This window comes from Erinaceus europaeus, chromosome 18 (assembly GCF_950295315.1).
Source record: "Erinaceus europaeus chromosome 18, mEriEur2.1, whole genome shotgun sequence".
Taxonomy (NCBI): Eukaryota; Metazoa; Chordata; class Mammalia; order Eulipotyphla; family Erinaceidae; genus Erinaceus; species Erinaceus europaeus.
In genome coordinates, this window is record NC_080179.1 from 54,224,257 (window position 1) to 54,241,854 (window position 17,598).

The window sequence follows — 17,598 nt, forward strand, 5'->3', positions numbered from 1 at the left end:
TATATTCAAATAATTTTAAGAATATTTATTGTTACTTTACAAAAGATTACCTGCTGCAGTTCAGAGGTGGTACAGTGGATAAAGCATCAGATCCTCAAGAATGAGATTCTGAGTTTGATCCCTGGCATCCTATATGACAGAGTGATGCTCTGGTTCTCAGTCTCTCTCATTAACAAGTAAATAAAAAAGAATTAAAAAAAAAAATACCTGCTTAAAAATTTTGAAAATATCTATTATTATTTTATTTATGTTTTAATCAGGGCACTGATCAGCTCTGGCTTATTAATGGTGCAGGGGATTGAACCTGGGATTTAGGAGCTTCAGGCATGAGAGTCTCTTTGCGAAACCATTGTACTATCTACCCCAGCCCACCTGCTTAAAATTTAAATGACAAGTATAATAAGTATGAGTGAAAACCTTCCTCTACAATATGCTGTTCTTTTTTAAAAAATATTTATTTATTCCCTTTTGCTACCCTTGTTGCAATATGCTGCTCTTAATAATAAACAGTGTAAATTATATATCAAGGCTTGGAATACTGTTTGCTAAAAGATGATTAAAATTGTATAACTACAGAATTCAATAAATATTCAAAAATACCCCCAAATGTAGGTATATTTTAGTCTCAATTTTAACTAATAAAAAAAACCTGAAACATGGAGAAATGAATTACTTTAAATACTAAATCACAATTTTTGACATGGATACAATAAAGTTTTACTTCTGTTCTCCTTTTCTAAATCACTTTACTGAGGAAATAGTGATTGACAAGATAGCTATTGTCATGTGAGTACAATTTCTTAGGTCCCTGTAATAGGTGTCTGCACATCACTCCCACCAGAACTATACTTTTAAAAGATAAGAACTGACATTTCACTTATTTTTCAAACAGGAAGATATTTACCATGGCAATGAAAGAAATCATAAAGATTTCTTTAATGAATACAGTTCCATTAAGCAGCAAGTTGGAACATGGTGCAAAGAGGCATGGTACACATTGGCTTTTTCAAGTGTGGGTGTCCTGGTATTCTTAGGAGTTTTCACCCACTCATGAATCAGTTTTATATAACACTGTAATATATAATTTTCCTCCTACTCACAAGCCAACACTTCAGAGATAACATCTCACCATGAGTTATTTCAGGAAAATGGTAACTCAGAACATTTTAATATTTTATAAAATGTGCAAACAACCATATTATTACTATGTCATCAACAAGTTTCATGGCTTCCCCCCAAAAAAACAATTTCCAACACAGTAAGAATATGAAGGGACATATTATTTACAAACCTAGATAAATGTTAGACATTTTTTGTATATAAAGAAAACAGGTATTAAGAGGTGATTTAAGAATGGGGAGAGAGCAGGGGTAGATAGCATAATGGTTATGCAAACAGACTCTCATGCCTGAGGCTCTACAGTCCCAGGTTCAATCCTCCATAACACCATAAACCAGAGCTGAGCAGTGCTCTGATAAAAAAATAATAATAATTTTTAAAAAATGGGGAGAGAGCACAGTAGTTATACAAAATACTTTGGTGCCTGAAGCTCGTGGTCTCAGGTTCAATCCAGGCATCAACATAAACCAGAAATGAGCAGTGTTCTGATAAGAAAGAGAGAGAGACAGGGTAAAGAGAGCGAGAGAGAGAAAGAGTTGTAATTTAGTAATCATATACTACTAGAGAATTGTTCCCTTTGCTACTAAAGAGATTAAGCACTGGGATTCATAAAAAAGTAGGACTGGTTTTTTCCCTAAGTATATAAAATATCTTTTTTCTGAAATATATATATATATAAATAATAAACATATATGTATATTTATAAATAAAGTTATCAGTAATATATAAAAGGAACATTCAGATGTGTTTTGTTGTTTATGCTAAAACTGCTTTTTTGATTTTGCTTTGTCTTGTTTTGCTTATATCATTACTGGAAAAACAGTAGTTTCATTACTAGAGTTTTAAAGTCATTATTATACTGAGACATTATCCACTAAATTATTTATCATAATGAGATAATTGTTTTTTCTCATTGAAAGGAAACAGTCTCTTAAAAAAACAACAACAACAAGGAAACAGGAATGAAAGATACAATTTAAATAGTAAATAAAAGAAAGAAGCTTCTTTTATAGATTCAAGGCATTAATAAAAGAAGCACCAACTTTTTATCTGATGGTAAATTGACTTAAAATAAAATTACTTAAGTAGATGACCTCATGATAAATGGGTCATTTCCACTTTAGACTGTCAACTCAAATTAAGCATGACCTGCTTAGAGCACTGGGAAGCTATACACAACTCAAAATTATCTAAGGATTTTCACATTACTGATACACAACTTTTTATGTCATGTTTGATATCTATAGTCTAATATCACATTGGAGGGGTAGGGCAGTTGCACACCCAGTAGAGCAGCATTTTACAGTGCACAAGGACCCAGGTTCAAGTCCCTAGTCCCCACCTGAAGGGGGGAAGCTTCACAAGCAGTGAGCAGTGCTGTCTCTCTCTCCTGTTCACCACCTTCCCCTCCCCTCTCAATTTCTCTACCTCCATCCAAAATATTATATATATACCACATCCACAATTCACCATAACATAAAACTGCAGTATTCTCATGAAATGCAAAGTGATTGAACAGAAAAAACAGCAGCAAGGGGCTGCACAGTGGCACATCTAGTAGAAAACACACATTACTATGTGCAAGGACCCAGGTTCAAGCCTCTGATTTCCACCTGCAGGGAAGTAACTTCATAAGCAGTGAAGCAGTGTTGCAGGTCTTTCTACTCCTCTCAATTTATCTCTGCCTCTATAAAAATAAATTTAAGGGGCCAGGTGTTGGTATGCTTCTAAAAACCCCTTCTGTTTCATTAGTTTAATCCCCCCTGCTTAACACTATTCTATTTACATAACACTGTATTCTATTTACATAACTTCTGTTAACAAGCACCACCTTCACTCCAGGGCATTGGTGGTTTAGTGGTAGAATTCTCACCTGCTCCACCCCCTCTCCTTGTCATACCCTGATTTTCACCAGTCACTTTTCTCTCCACCCTCTCTGCGTCGCATCCTGTTCCCACCCTACTGGGCTAGTATATTTATAAAGACAAGATTGTTTGTAGTTTTTAGAGTTTAGCTTAGCTTGGTATAGATTGTGCTGCATCCTGCATGAATAAAGAGATACTGCCTACAGCTCAACCATGAGTCCCTGGTCGTCTGTTACCCACCCGTGAAGCCAGCCCGGTGAAAACAACAGCCAGGTGGTGGCACACCTGGTTGAGCACACATACTACAATGTTCAAGGACCTGGGTTCAAGCCCCTGCCCCACCTGCAGGGAGGAAGCATCACAAGCAGCAAGGCAGATGTGCAGATAGATGTCTCTGTCTCACACTCCCTCTCTATCTTCCCCATCTCTTTCAAATTGTCTCGATCCAGAATAAATAAATAAATACATTTTTAAAAGAAATCACTATTAAAAATTAATAATTTTTAAACTGCCAGGGGCACTGGACTCATGCAGAGCCCCAGTGATAAGTCTGGTGGCAATGGATCAATAAATAAAGAAAAGAAGGGAGAGAAAGGGAAGGGGAGGAGCAGTTGTTATGCAATCAAGCAAAACAAGGTCTAAATTTTAGCAAAATCTTTAATTAGCTTAATTAAAAATATATTAGTGTATTTATTTATTTATTCGAGAGAAGAGAGAGAAAGAGAACATCACACTAGCACTTGTGATGCTAGGGATCAAACTCAGGATCTCATGCTTCAGACTCCAACGCTTCATCCACTGTGCCACCTGCTAGGCTTCTTCTATAATTCAGACAAATCTTACTATGAGTGGTTCTGGCAGTAGCCACAGCGGGTTAAGTGCACATGGCACAAAGCACAAGGACTGGCGTAAGGAATTCGGTTCAAGCCCCCAGCTCCCTCCCTGCAGAGGGGTCACTTCACAGGCGGTAAAGCAGGTCTGCAGATGTCTCTTTCTGTACCCCTCTCTGTCTTCCCCTCCTCTCTCGATTTCTCTGTCCTAACCAACAACAAGAGCATCAATAGCAACAATAACAACAACAAGGGCAACAAAATGGGAAAAAATGGCCTCTAGGAGCAGTGGATTCATAGTGCTGGCACTGAGCCCCAGCAATAACCCTGGAGGCAAAATAAATAAATAAATAAATAAGTAAAATTATACTGAGAGTTGAACAATCAATACTGTCAATGAATTTTCTCAAAAGATTAATTTTTAAAAATAATTTTATATTCTATTCATAGTTTGTTACAAGATTATAAAATTACAATGCATTGTTCCATACCACACCCACCACCAAAGTTCCTTCTCCCCACTCTCCAACCAAAAGATTTATCTATTTTTGAGAAACAAAGAGAGGGGCCCGGTGGTGTGCAGCCGGTTAGCACACATATTCAAGACAAAGATTTTAGTTCCTAGTCCCCATCTGCAGGGAAGAAGCTTCAAGCAGAGCTTCAGGTCTCTCTCTCACTCACCTTCTCTCTCACTCCTCTCTCAATTTCTTTCTTTCTTTTAAAAGAATTTTTTTATTTATGAGAAAGAACCAGACATCACTCTGGTACATGTTCTTCCGGGGATTGAACTCAGGACCTTGTGTTTGAGAATCCAATGCTTTATCCACTGCGCCACCTCCCAGACAACCTCTCTCAATTTCTATTTGTCCTAACAAATAAGGTGAGGGTGAGGAAAAATGGTCACCAGTAGTGGTGGATTCTTTCTGCGGGCATCGAGCACCAGTGATAATGCTGGTGGCAGTAAAAATTTAAATTTATTATTTTTTTAAATAAGAGAGAGACAGAGACAGAGCATCGCTCTGACATATGTGCTTCTGGAGATAGAACTCAGGACCTCATGCTTGCAAGTCTTGTGGTCTATCCACTATGCCCTTCCTAAGCTGAAAATTTTAATAAAGATGTCTCACTTTTTTAACAAGTACAAGAAAACAAGTAGTAGGGGCCAGGTTGTGGCACAACTGGTTAAGCACACACTATAATGCTCAAGGACCCAGGTTAAACCCCTGGTCCCCACCTGCAAGGGGAAAGCTTCATGAGCGGTGGAACAGGATTACAGGTGTCCCTCTCCCTCCTCTCTCAATTTCTCTCTATCTCTATCCAATATAAATACATAATAAAGATAAATAAAAAAGAAAACTAATAATAAATATATATGCTATAAGGTTAGAACCTAAAATGTAAAACTTCTAGCAATTAAGTGACTATTAAAATGAAATGAACTTGAACGAATGGGGCTGCATTAGATTGAAAAGTTCCTACACTGGTGGGGGTAGAAAGCATAATAGTTATGCAAAGAGACTGTCTTGTCTGAGGCTCCAAAGTACAAGGTTCAATCCTCCCACACCACAATAAGCCAGAGCTGATCAGTGCTCTGGTAAAAATAAAATAAAGTTAAATTAAATTAAATTTAATTAAAAAAAAAAGTTTCTACACTGCACTCCAAAAAGAATTTTGGTCCATATTGCCAGAGCAGAAGAAATGTTAGGGGGAGATGACTAGAGGGGTCTGAAGCCCAATATTCCATCAAGACCCAGAGAGAGAAGAGGAAAAAAGGAAAGACAATTGAAGTAATAATAGGTTTAGGTGTGACTTAGAAAGGAAAAGAAGGCAGGATCATAACAACAACAAAAAGATAGGTAGATAGTTACAGAAATAATAATCGGGGGTCGGGCAGTAGCAGAGCGGGTTAAGTGCACACGGCGCAAGGCAAGGACTAGCTTAAGGATCCTGGTTCAAGTTCCAGGCTCCCCACCTGGAGCAGGGTAGCTTCACAAGTGGTGAAGCAAGTCTGCAGGTGTCTATCTTTCTCTCCCCCCTCCATCAGTTCTCCTCTCTCGATTTCTCTCTGTCCTGTCCAACTACAACAACATCAATGGCAACAAGGGCAACAAAATGGGGAAAAAACGGCCTCCAGGAGCAGTGGATTCATAGTGCAGGCACCGAGTCCCAGCAATAACCCTGGAGGAAAGCAAATATATAAATAAATATAATTTAAAAAAAACAAGAATACCACAAACTATCAGATACTTAGAGGAAAATATTGGAAAACCTCTTTTCTGCATAAATTTTAAAAGACATCTTCAATGAAATGAATTCAGTTACAAAGAAGACTAAGGGACCTATGGGACTGCATCAAATTAAAAAGCTTCTTCACAGCAAAAGAAACCCCTACTCAAACCAAGAGATCCCTCAAAGAATGGGAGATCTTTACATGCCATACATCAGACAAGAGTTTAATAACCAACGTATATAAAGAGCTTGCCAAACTCAACAACAAGACAACAAATAACCTCATCCAAAAATGGGGGAGGACATGGACAGAATATTCACCACAGAAGAGATCCAAAAGGCCGAGAAACACATGAAAAAATGCTCCAAGTCTCTGATTGTCAGAGAAATGCAAATCAAGACAACAATGAGATATCACTTCACTCCTGTGAGAATGTCATACATCAGAAAAGGTAACAGCAGCAAATGCTGGAGAGGGTGTGGGGTCAAAGGAACCCTCCTACACTGCTGGTGGGAATGTATATTGGTTCAACCTCTATGGAGAATAGTCCGGAGAACTCTGAGAAGGCTAGAAATGGACCTACCCAATGACCCTGCAATTCCTCTCCTGGGGATATCTCCTAAGAACCCAATATATCCATCCAAAAATATCTGTGTACACATATGTTCTTGGCAGCAAAATTTGTAATAGCCAAAACCTGGAAGCAACCCAGGTGTCTAACAACAGATGAGTGGCTGAGCAAGCTGTGGTATATATACACAGTGGAATACTACTCAGCTGTAAAAAATGGTGACTTCACCATTTTCAGCTGATCTTGGATGGACCTTGAAAAATTCATGTTGAGTGAAATAAGTCAGAAACAGAAGGATGAAATATGGGATGATCTCACTCTCAGGCAGAAGTTGAAAAACAAGATCAGAAAAGAAAACACAAGTAGAACCTGAACTATAATGTGCATGCTTGCCATCAGATATTTCTTTCTTTCTTATTCTATAAATTTATTATCTTTATGTACTAGATAGAGACAGCCAGAAATCAAGAGGGGGAGGGAAAATAGGGAAAGAGAGACACCTGTAGCCCTGCTTCACCACTTGTGAAGCTTTCCTCTTGCAGGTGGGGAACAGGGGCTAGAACCTGGGTCCTTGCACACTGTAATGTGTGCGCTTAACCAGGTGCGCCACCACCCTGCCAGACCTCAGATAATTCACAGTATTAAATAAGGGATTGAGAATGAGAGGTGCGAGAGTCTAGCAGGATCACAGTGGGTTAAGCGCATATGGCGCAAAGCACAAGGACTGGTTTAAGTATTCCAGTTAGAGCCCCAGCTCTGCACCTGTAGGGAGGTCGCTTCACAGGCGGTGAAGCAGGTCTGCAGGTGTCTAACTTTCTCTCCCCCTCTGTCTTCCCCATCTCTCTCCATTTCTCTCTGTCCTATCCAACAACAAAGACATCAATAACAACAACAATAACTACAACAATAAAAAAAACAAGGGCAGGAGGCGGAGCTACGAGCAGCAGATCCCTTTCTCTCCTCTCCTCTCCTCTCCTCTCCTCTCCTCTCCTCTCCTCTCCTCTCCTCTCCTCTCCCGGATCAACTAGGAATACCAAAGGAGACCACCCGGGACAGAAACAAGATAGGACTAGAATGACCACAGGAACCCATTAAATCACCGGTGAGTACAAACACGTGTGGCTGGTGACAGAGAGGAGAGAGGAGCCTAAGGAGAGATTAAGTGACTGCTAACAGTTCAGCAGTTTATCAGTTGAGACACCACCTCCAGTCTGCTCCACCAACAAGCAGACAGCTGAAGGGAAGAGAGGACTCCCCAGAGACTCACCAAGTGCAACTCTGAGTCTCCATTGCTACTACCCTCAGAATCTGGAGCAGCGACAGGGAGGGACACCAGGGGACAGAGATCTAACCAGGAAACTCAGGAGAAGACCTATATTTCAGTGGCATAGCTGAGGGGCTGTGAAAGTTTCTTTGCATAACCACTGGATTATCTCTGCCACACCCTGCTTTATCTCTTGGTCAGGAGTCAGTGATAAAGCTGAAGCCTACTGAAGCCCTCAGGCTCCCATAGCCTACAGGGAAGAAAAAAAAAAAAGAGGCTTTTAAACCACTGAGCTCCAACTAAGAGATTTAAATACTATTGAAACAACTGTTAACTTCCACCACTGTGAACCCTTTAATTAACTTACTTAGCCACAAGTCAATCCAGGCAATAGTGATCAGTAATTTGAAAAGTACTGATAAATGGAACTCATAACATAATATATAAAATAGTTAAAACAACAAGAATATTGGAAAATCGAATCAGGACAAGAGTCCAGCTAAAAGTCCTCCAGAGGGTGAAGCACAAAATAACGGGTTCAACATCCAAACATTAGCTAAGGAAATAATAACAGGAGTGAGTAAAGAATTTGAAAAAATTATAATCAGAAATACAGGAACAACAAGTGAGAATATGGAAGAAAATACTAATTATCTCATGGTTATTAGAGAGCTGAAAGCTGAAATCGCTGAGCTAAGAATACAACTAGCTGAACAAGCTAAAACAGTATCAGAGCAGGGCAACAAAATAGATGAACTCCAGAAAACAGAAGAGGGCAGAGAGAATAGAATCTATGAGGCTGAAGACAGAATTAGCAAGATTGAGGATGAATTAGAGACAACTAAAAAAGAAGTAAGAGATCTCAAAAAGAGATTAATAGATGCTGAAAACAACAACAGAGTCCTATGGGATGACTTCAAAAGAAACAATATACGCATTATTGGCATACCAGAAGAAGAAAGAGAAGGAGAGGAAGAAAGCATTTTCCAGGCCATAATAGCTGAAAATTTCTCTAGTCTAGACAACATCATAGAAATAAAGATCCAAGAAGCCCAGAGGTCCCAAACAGAATTAACCCAGACCTAAAGACACCAAGACATGTCATACTTAGAATGGAAAGGAATAAGGATAAAGAAAGGATCCTCAAGGCTGCAAGAGAAAAACAAAGAGTCACCTACAAAGGAAAACCCATAAGATTAGCAGCAGACTTCTCCATACAAACACTACAGGCCAGAAGAGAATGGCAAGATATCTATCGAGTACTCAATGAGAAAGGCTTTCAGCCAAGAATACTATATCCTGCTAGACTGTCATTCAGACTAGATGGAGGCATCAAAACCTTCTCAGATAAGCAACAGCTGAAGGAATCAACTATCACCAAACCTGCCCTGAAAGAAGTGCTGAAAGGTCTACTATAAACAATCAGACCACCACAAATAGGACATATATCAAAACACTCTAAAACTCTACAAAAATGCCGTTAAAATATCTTCAATCTTTGATCTCAATAAATGTCAATGGCCTGAATTCACCTATTAAAAGACACAGAGTAGGAAGATGGATCAGAAAACACAACCCAACAATATGCTGTCTACAGGAAACCCACCTAACTCAACAAGACAAACACAGACTTAAAGTGAAAGGATGGAAAACTATCATACAAGCCAATGGCCCACAAAAAAGGGCAGAAACAGCTATTCTCATATTTGACATGATAGACTTTAAAATAGATAAGATTTAAAAAGATAGGAATGGACACTAATGCTCAGAGGATCAGTCAATCAAGAGGACTTAACAATTATTAACATCTATGCACCCAATGAGAAGCCATCTAAATATATCAAACTTCTACTGAAAGAGCTACAGCAATATATTAACAGTAACACAATCATAGTAGGGGACTTCAACACCCCACTCTCTCCAGTTGACAGATCATCCAGAAAGAAAATCAATAAAGACATAAGGGAGCTAAATGAAGAGATAGATAAACTAGAACTATTGGACATTTTCAGAGTCATTCATCCCAAGAAACTGGAATACACATTTTACTCAAATCCACATGGATCATTCTCAAGGATAGACCATATGTTAGGCCACAAAGACAGCATCAGCCAATTCAAGAGAACTGAAATCATCCCAAGCAGCTTCTCAGACCACAGTGGAATTAAACTAACACTTAACAATCAACAAAAGATTAGTAACAGTGCCAAAATGTGGAAGCTCAACAGTACACTTCTTAACAACTTCTAGGTCAAAGAGGAAATCAAGGAAGAAATCAAAATGTTTCGAGAGTTCAATGAAAATGAAGACACAAGCTATCAAAATATTTGGGACACAGCTAAAGCAGTCCTAAGAGGGAAGTTCATAGCTATACAAGCACACATTAGGAAACAAGAAAAGGCACAAATAAACAGCCTGATTGCACATCTTAAAGACCTAGAAGAAGAACAATAAAGGAACCCTAAAGCAACGAGAAGGTCAGAAATCACTAAAGTTAGGGCAGAAATAAATAACATTGAGAATAGGAAAACCATACAAAAGATCAATGAAAGTAAATGTTGGTTCTTCGAAAGAGTGAACAAAATCGACAAACCTTTAGCCAGACTCACAAAACAAAAAAGGGAGAAGACCCAAATAAATCGGATACTAAATGAAAGAGGAGATATTACAATAGACACCGCAGAAATTCAACATATCATGGGAGGCTCCTATGAACAACTATATGCCACCAAGCTAGAGAACCTGGAAGAAATGGACAATTTCCTAGATACCTACCAACTTCCAAAACTAAATAAAGAGGAAGTGGATAACATGAACAGGCCCATCACAGCTAATGAAATTGAAACAGTTATCAAAAATCTTCCCAAAAACAAAAGTCCTGGACCAGATGGTTTTACAAATGAATTCTACAAAACCTTCAAAGAAGAACTAATACCTCTACTTTTAAAAATCTTCCAGAAGATTGAAGACACTGGAATACTCCCTGCCAGCTTCTATGAAGCCAACATCACCCTGATACCAAAAGCAGACAGGGACACAACCCAAAAAGAAAACTACAGACCACTATCTCTGATGAACATAGATGCGAAAATATTAAACAAAATTCTAGCCAACCAGATACACCAGTATATCAAAAAGATTGTTCATCATGACCAAGTGGGGTTTATCCCAGGCATGCAAGGTTGTTTTAATATATGTAAATCAATCAATGTGATCCACCACATCAACAAAAGCAAGACCAAAAACCACATGGTCATATCAATAGATGCAGAGAAAGCCTTTGACAAAATGCAACATCCCTTTATGATCAAAACACTACAAAAAATCGGAATAGATGGAAAATTTCTGAAGATAGTGGAGTCTATATATAGGAAACCTACAGCCAACATCATACTCAATGGTGAAAAACTGGAAGCATTTCCCCTCAGATCAGGTACTAGACAGGGCTGCCTACTATCACCATTACTATTCAACATAGTGTTGGAAGTTCTTGCCATAGCAATCAGGCAGGAGCAAGGAATTAAAGGCATACAGATTGGAAGAGAAGAAGTCAAACTCTCCTTATTTGCAGATGACATGGTAGTATACATGGAAAAACCTAAGGAATCCAGCAAGAAGCTTTTGGAAATCATCAGGCAATACAGTAAGGTGTCAGGCTATAAAATTAACATTCAAAAATCAGTGGCATTCCTCTATGCAAACACTAAGTTAGAAGAAATTGAAATCCAGAAATCAATTCCTTTTAATATAGCAACAAAAACAATAAAATATCTAGGAGTAAATCTAGCCAAGGAAGTGAAAGACTTGTAAACTGAAAATTATGAGTCACTAACTACTCAAAGAAATTGAAAAAGACACAAATAAGTAGAAAGATATTCCATGTTCATGGGTTGGAAGAATTAACATCATCAAAATGAATATACTATGCAGAGCCATCTACAAATTTAACGCTATCCCCATTAAGATCCCAAGCACATTTTTTAGGAGAATAGAAAAAATGCTACAAATGTTTATCTGGAACCAGAAAAGACCTAGAATTTCCAAAACAATCTTGAGAAAAAAGAACAGAACTGGAGGCATCACACTGCCAGATCTCAAACTATATTATAGGGCCACTGTCATCAAAACTGCTTGGTACTGGAACATGAATAGACACACTGACCAGTGGAATAGAATTGAGAGCCCAGAAATGAGGCCCCACACCTATGGACGTCTAATCTTTGACAAAGGGGCCCAGACTATTACATGGGGAAAGCAGAGTCTCTTCAACAAATGGTGTTGACAATGGGTTGAAACATGCAGAAGAATGAAACTGAATCACTGTATTTCACCAAATACAAGTAAATTCCAAGTGGATCAAGGACTTGGATGTTAGACCATAAACTATCAAATACTTAGAGGAAAATATTGGCAGAACTCTTTTCTGCATAAATTTTAAAGACATTTTCAATGAAACGAATCCAATTACAAAGAAGACTAAGGCAAGTATAAACCTATGGGACTACATCAAATTAAAAAGCTTCTTCACAGCAAAAGAAACCACTACCCAAATCAAGAGACCCCTCACAGAATGGGAGAAGATCTTTACATGCCAAACATCAAATAAGAGTTTAATAACCAACATATATAAAGAGCTTGCCAGACTCAACAATAAGACAACAAATAACCCCATCCAAAAATGGGGGGAGGACTTGGACAGAATATTCACCACAGAAGAGATCCAAAAGGCCGAGAAACACATGAAAAAATGCTCCAAGTCTCTGATTGTCAGAGAAATGCAAATCAAGACAACAATGAGATATCACTTCACTCCTGTGAGAATGTCATACATCTGAAAAGGTAACAGCAGCAAATGCTGGAGAGGGTGTGGGGTCAAAGGAACCCTCCTACACTGCTGGTGGGAATGCAAATTGGTTCAACTTCTATGGAGAACAGTCTGGAGAACTCTCAGAAGGCTAGAAATGGACCTAGCCTATGATCCTGCAATTCCTCTCCTGGGGATATATCCTAAGGAACCCAACTCATCCATCCAAAAAGATCTGTATACACATATGTTCTTGGCAGCACTATTTGTAATAGCCAAAACCTGGAAGCAACCCAAGTGTCCAACAACAGATGAGTGGCTGAGCAAGTTGTGGTATATATACACAATGGAATACGACTCAGCTGTAAAAAATGGTGACTTCACCATTTTCAGCCGTTCTTGGATGGACCTGGAAAAAATCATGTTGAGTGAAATAAGTCAGAAACAGAAGGATGAATATGGGATGATCTCACTCTCAAGCAGAAGTTGAAAAACAAAATTAGAAAAGAAAACACAAGTAGAACCTGAAATGGAATTGGCGTATTACACCAAAGTAAAAGACTCTGGGGTGGATGGGTGGGGAGAATACAGGTCCATGAAGGATGATAAATGACATAGTGGGGGTTGTATTTTTAAATGGGAAACTGGGGGATGTTATGCATGTACAAACTATTTTATTTACTGTTGAATGTAAAACATTAATTCCCCAATAAAGAAATAAATTTTAAAAAAACAAGGGCTACCAAAAGGAATAAATAAATATTTAAAAAATTTAAAAAAAAAGAGAATGAGAGTTTGGGTGATGGGAATACAGAACTTTTGTGGTGGGTGTGGTGTAGAACCATACCCTATAATCTTAGAATCTTGTAAATCCATCACAAATAAAAAACAGAGGTGCAATTTCTCTGTCCTATCCTAAATAAAATGAAAAAAAATAAAGAAATTCAATAAATAATTTATAAAGAATGATTTTTGGATAATATTAAGTTAATAACTTTTACCATCTACAGAAATGAGGATCAGGGTTCAAGCCCCTGGCCCCCACCTCCAGGGTGGAAGCCCCATAGGAGAAGCAGTGCTGCAAGTTTGACTCCTTTCTGGCTCTGTCTGTCTCACCTTTTCCTCTCATTTTCTATCTCTGTCCAAAATAAATAAATAAATATATATACTTATATATATATATATATATAATTACCAGAGTACTGATCAGCTTTGGCTTATTGTGGTGTGGAGGATTAAACCTGGGACGTTGAAGTCTCTTTGTATGTTATCTACCCCAACTCAATAAAATCATTTAAAAAGTCATCTTAAAATAGAAAAGAAAAATTCATGTTACATAGAAAAGTAAAAGGCAGGAGTTGGGCGGTAGAGCAGCGGGTTAAGCGCATGTGGCGCAAAGCGGACCAGTGTAAGGATCCCAGTTCAAGCCCAGGCTCCCCACCTGCAGGGAAGTCGCTTCACAGGCTGTGAAGCAGGTCTACAGGTGTCTGTCTTTCTCTCCCCCTCTCTGTCTTCCCCTCCTCTCTCCATTTCTCTCTGTCCTATCCAACAACAACGACATCAATAACAACTACAACAACAATAAAAAACAACAAGGGCAACAAAAGAGAAAATAAATAAATAAATACAAAAAATTTTTAAAAAGTAAAAGGCAGGTATATATAGCAACAGTATAAAAATGTCTATATATGTTAAGATATTTAGAGTAGGAAAAGATCATTTTTTTTCCTTATCAGAACACTGCTCAGCTTTGGTTTATGTTGGTGCAGGGGACTGAACCTGGGACTTTGGAGCTTCACAAATGAGAGTTTCTTTGTATAACCATTATGCTATCTACCCTGCCCGGAATTCATATTCTTTTTTTTTTTTTCGGAATTCATATTCTTAACTCAGTTAGAATGAAACTTAGTTCTTGATTTTAGTATCATAGATTAGTTTCTGTGATTTTTGGTTTATCAGACCAGGTGGGTTTTCTTTACTTTTTTCTGTTGTAGAGGTCATGAGTTCCAGAGCTAAAGAAGTACTGCTCTCGGCCAGACTGCCTTCTGGGGGAAACAGGAAAGCTTGCCACATGGGGGTCATAGCCAGTACCTGAAACTGTTAGTATTATCATTACTACTCTTAAGACAAATATACTAAGACAACGTTATCTATTTCTTATACCAAAATACAACTGCTGGTTTAACTAGTAATGTAACATGATAAAGTATTATAAAATTGTATTAAAATTTTAATAACTTCCACTCTGCTATTGTTTCACTTTCCTCCTATATTTCAGTATAGAGACAACTGCAGTACTGCTTCACCACTTACGAAGTGGGGACTGGGAGCTTGAACCTAGGTCCTTGCACATTGTAATATGTGCACTTGACCATGTGCGCCACCACCCAGCCCCAATACTGAAATATTTTTAACAATATTCGTGGCTTGATTCCTATAATAGTTGATAGATAAGCCAAAACTCAGGGCTGGATGGTTACGATACATGTTACAATGCACAAGGACTTGAGTTTGAGCCCCAGTCCTCCATCTGCAGAGAGTAAGCTGTAGGAGTGAAGCAGTGTTGTAGGAGTCTCTCTCTCTGTCTCTCTCTCTCTCTCTCTCCCCCTTCCCTCTCGATGTCTGCCTGTCTCTATCCAATAAATGGATAAAGAAAAAAACTTAAAAAGCGAAGCCTGAACTCCTTCCTTCTGCACCACAAAAAGAATTTTAGTCCATACTCTGAGTGGGGAAAAAATAGGTGACCAAAGGGCTCTCAGCCCTAATTCCACTGGGACCTGAAATGTTTGTCACGAAGAATCTTTTTTTTTTTTTAATATTTTATTTTATTTATTTATTCCCTTTCGTTGCCCTTGTTGTTTTATTGTTGTAGTTATTATTGTTGTTGTCGTCGTTGTTGGATAGGACAGAGAGAAACAGAGAGAGGAGGGGAAGACAGAGAGGGGGAGAGAAAGATAGACACCTGCAGACCTGCTTCACCGCCTGTGAAGCGACTCCCCTGCAGGTGGGGAGCCGGGGTTCGAACCGGGATCCTTATGCCGGTCCTTGTGCTTTGCGCCACCTGCGCTTAACCCACTGCGCTACAGCCCGACTCCCGAAGAATCTTGTTTTTATACTATTCATTGAGAGGTAAGCAAATCTGGAAAATACCAGAGGAAGTCAAGCACTGTTTCACTAACCTAAGCAAAAAGACGGAAAAGGAAGGACACTTGGAAGTAATAATAAGTATGACTGAGAAAGGAAGTGAAGGCAAGACAGTAAAAAAAAGAAAGAAAGAAAGAAAGAAAGAAAGAAAGAAAGAAAGAAAGAAAGAAGGAAAATGAAATAAAATACAGAGAGAGAGAGAGGGAGAGAGAAAATAAACCCTCATTTGTGACCCTGGGAGAACTATTGAAGTTTCCATTGGAAGGGGAAAGGGACCCAAGGAGTCCGATGGTAGAAATGTTATGGAATTATACCCCTATTATCTTAAAATTTTGTAAATCACTAATAGAAATAATTAAACAATTACAAAGAATATCTGAGAATTTTCCAGAATCAACATAACAAAAATACCAGATTTAAAATGTACAATAATGCCAAGAAGGGTAAAATCTACTGAACAAATTATAATGAAACTCCATGTTGGGGGTAGCTAGCATAATGGCTTTAAGAAGAGACTCTCATGTCTCAGGCGCCAGTCTCAGGTTCAATCCTCTGCACACCCTAAATCAGAGCTGAGCTACTGCTCAAGTACATTCCAAAAGGACCTAGGTTCAAGTCCCTCCCTGGTCTCCACCTCCAGGGGGAAAGGTTCATGAGTGATGAAACAGAGCTTGTAGGTATCTCTCTGGTTAAAAGAAAAAAAAAAATTATAATGAAATTCCAAAGACAAAATGAAAACTTAAATTTAGATACAGATAAAAGACAAATGAGAAGCCAGGAAAATGGCTCTAGTTGGTAAGATACAAGACCTGCATGCCTAAGATTGTTGACTCTATCCTTGGCACTAGGATATATATACCATAGTAGTGTCCTGGTTACTGCCTCTTCTGTATGAAACTTTCTCACTCTCCATCTCATATGAAATAAATAAAATAATTAATCAGGAGGCAATGCAGAGTGGGTAAGGCATCTGACTCTTTTAAGTAAAGTCCTGAGTACAGTCCTTGGCATGGCATGTGCCAGAGTGCTGATCTGGTGTTCTCTATTAGTGAATAAATACAGCAAAAAATGTAAATAAATCTTAAAAGACAAATGACCTACAAAGACATGCTAATTAAATTGACTCACCTATATTATTTTTGGAAAACTTTTAAACTCAAAGAAAATTCAAAACAAGTAATAGAATGAACACACTTATACTACTTAACAGCCCACACTGGTAACATTTTGGCTGATGCATTAAAAAACAACAACGCAGGGGGCGCGAAACACAAGGACCAGCTTAAGGATCCCAGTTTGAGCCCCCGGCTCCCCACCCACAGGGAAGTCGCTTGACAGGTGGTGAAGCAGGTCTGCAGGTGTCTGTCTCTCCCCCTCTCAGTCTTCCCCTCCTCTCTCCATTTCTCTCTCTCCTATCTAACAATGACGACAATAACTACAACAACAATAAAAAACAAGGGCAACAAAAGGGAAAAAAAAACTATAAGAAAACAACAACAACAGCAAAAACTATATATATATATATCATCTTTCATTTATGGAAAATGTAGAAAGTATGGTGCAAATAGCAAGATTCATGGGCCAGGTGGTGGTGAATGTGGTTGACCACACACACTACAGTGCACAAGGACTGGGTTCAAGTCCCTGGTCTCCACCTGCAGGGGGAAAGGTTCATGAGTGGTGAAACAGGGGTACAGATGTCTCTCTGTCTCTTTCCCTTTCTATCTCCACTCCCTTCTCAATTTCTCTGTTCCTACCCAATAATAAATGT

General features: G+C 38.6%; 1 protein-coding gene across 4 annotated transcripts in view; it reads right to left on the bottom strand.

The window, feature by feature from the left end:
* The window catches only part of ZRANB3 (zinc finger RANBP2-type containing 3), a 177,090-nt gene that overhangs the window by 149,759 nt on the left and 9,733 nt on the right, over positions 1-17,598 (bottom strand). The window lies entirely within an intron of this gene.